We start from the raw sequence: 2500 nt of genomic DNA, 5'->3' as shown, positions 1-2500 counted from the left end.
CCCGCGCCACCGTCGTCCCGGGCCCTTCCAAGCCGAACCGGAGCCGGTCGCGGCGCACCGCAACGGGGGAAGTGCGCCCGGCGGCGGACGTCCGGACCGGGGCGCGTGGCCGCGCCCGCCCCGGCCCCGTCCCCCGAGGGGGAGCGGGAACCGGGGACGGGACGCGACCGCCGCGCCGACCGACCGGCCGCCCTGGCGCCGCCGGGTTGAGTCCCCCGAGCAGACTGCGCGGGCCCCACCCGTTTACCTCTTAACGGTTTCACGCCCTGTTGAACTCTCTCTTCAAAGTTCTTTTCAACTTTCCCTCAAGGTACTTGTCGACTATCGGTCTCGTGCCAGTATTTAGCCTTAGATGGAGTTTACCACCCGCTTTGGGCTGCATTCACAAGCAACCCGACTCCGAGAAGGCCTCGCCCCGGCGAGCCGGGGGCCGCTACCGGCCTCACACCGTCCCTGGGCTGAGCCTCTATCAGAAGGACTCGGGCCCCCGAGCGGCGCCGGGCTAAAGCGGCCTTCCGTACGCCACATTTCCCTCGCCCTACCGCAGGGCGGGGATTCGGCGCTGGGCTTTTCCCTCTTCGCTCGCCGCTACTGAGGGAATCCTGGTTAGTTTCTTTTCCTCCGCTTAGTAATATGCTTAAATTCAGCGGGTCGTCTCGTCTGATCTGAGGGCGTGCGCGTAGAGCTGTGCGGTCGGGGCCGGCGCCGGGACCGGCGCCGCCGCCATACGGCCGTTGTGATCCGTGCGGGGATCCGCTTGCTCGGCGACCCTCGCCGAGAGCAGCCCCGCGCCGCACGGACACGCGACACCGACGGGCGGACGGACGCCGAGGCGCCGACCGGGACCTTTACCTGAGGAGGGCGCCGAGCGCCGCCGCCATACGGGCCGCCGCGCGGAGCCGCGCGCGCGGAGCACCTTCTCGGTATGCTAAGTACCAGCCGTACTCACCGGCAGCCGAGAAGCACCTCCGGACGCGCGGACGCGCGACACCGACGGGCGGACGGACACGGAGCGCCGCCCGAGTCTGTATTTGAGGGTACGAAGGGACGGGGGTCCCTGCGAAACCCCAGCCGCGGAGTGGGCGGGGACACGGGTCGCGCGCCACCCGCCGGGCGGACCGGCGGAATGTCGCGGAGGGCCCGAGCCTCGCCCGCGCGGACCGGGTTCTCGCGCCACCCGCCGGACGGACCGGCGGAATGTCGCGGAGGGCCCGGCCCGCGTCCGATCGATTGGAAAGCGCCGCTCAGACAGGCGTGGCCCCGGGGTAAAACCGGGGCCGCAATGTGCGTTCAAAGTGTCGATGATCAATGTGTCCTGCAAATCACATTAGTTCTCGCAGCTAGCTGCGTTCTTCATCGACGCACGAGCCGAGTGATCCACCGCTAAGAGTCGTACGTTTGGGCCCTTTTACGTCCGCCCGGGACGATCGGAGACAAATTCACGACAGGGTTTGTACCGGAGACGAACGCGCCGCGGGTGCCGTTCGGTCGCTCCCGCGAGCGAGCCCCTAACCCGCGGCGCGGTTACCGACGGGCGCGATACGCGCGACGCCGCGACGAGCCGAGCGGGTCGGGCGCGCGGCGCTGAGGCCGGCGCCCGGCGTCTCCCGCTCGGGGCCGCGACGGCGCCCGAGACGTGCGTCGGCCCGGGTAGGTCGGGCGCTCGGCGCTGAGGCCGGCGCCCGGCGTCTCCCGCTCGGGCCTGACACGACTCGGCGACCGGACTCGCCGGGTAGGTCGGGGGCTCGGCGCTGAGGCCGGCCCCCGGCGTCTCCTACCCGGACCCCGGAAGGCCATCCGACTTGGAAGCCCCGCCGCGCCGCGAAGCGACGCTTTGGGTGTTGCTACCCGTCAGCGAGTGGGTTTGGTTTACAAGGGCGGCGCGACCGCGCTGACACCGAGGGGGGACTGGCCCCCGACCCGGCCGCGGCCTGCCCGGACTATGGATGGACAGAGGAGACCGCGGCGGACCGCGCGGAACCGAACCCCCGGTGTCCGGAGCCCCGGGAGGGACTCCGGTGTCCGGGGGCCGGCCCACGCGCGCGCTACGCGGCCCCTCGAGGGCTCCGGCCGACGGACGCGTTTGGCCGGGGAAAAAGGTAGCCGGTGGGAGCACCGTTTCGTCGCCCTGAACCTTCGTCTCGGGCGGGCGTCCCGACGCCGCCGCCATACGGCCGTTGTGATCCGTGCGGGGATCCGCTTGCTCGGCGACCCTCGCCGAGAGCAGCCCCGCGCCGCACGGACACGCGACACCGACGGGCGGACGGACGCCGGGGCGCCGGCCCGAACCGTTACCTTTAAAGGACGGGAGGTCGTCGAGGCGAGTGCCGCCCCGGAAGCGCGCGCCGGAAGCGCGAGAACCGCGCCGAGCTAGGGTCGTCGGCAGAGGGGGATTCCCCGGTTACGGGGGTCCCGCGCACGGCCGCCGCCTTTCGCCCGTCGCTGGCGGTCGCCTGTCGTCGCGCCGCGCCGCGCTACTGGGGTCGTCGGACGAGCGCGC

At 71.9% G+C, this 2500-nt stretch overlaps 1 non-coding gene and 1 pseudogene across 1 annotated transcript; both read right to left on the bottom strand.

The window, feature by feature from the left end:
- The window catches only part of LOC148345857 (28S ribosomal RNA), a pseudogene marked incomplete at its 3' end in the record, with an annotated part of 1910 nt that extends 1236 nt beyond the window's left edge, over window positions 1–674 (bottom strand).
- A 564-nt stretch (window positions 675–1238) lies between these two features.
- On the bottom strand, window positions 1239–1392 carry LOC148345856 (5.8S ribosomal RNA). Its single transcript, XR_015848413.1, has one exon. It is a non-coding gene; the product is annotated as a 5.8S ribosomal RNA (ribosomal RNA).
- Window positions 1393–2500: the final 1108 nt, after the last annotated feature.

This window comes from Urocampus carinirostris, unplaced genomic scaffold (genome assembly GCF_059441175.1).
Source record: "Urocampus carinirostris isolate Australia breed hairy pipefish unplaced genomic scaffold, RoL_Ucar_1.0 HiC_scaffold_24, whole genome shotgun sequence".
NCBI lineage: Eukaryota > Metazoa > Chordata > Actinopteri > Syngnathiformes > Syngnathidae > Urocampus > Urocampus carinirostris.
The sequence above is the reverse complement of the archived record's forward strand: the minus strand, read 5'-3'. Positions and strand labels throughout refer to the sequence as shown.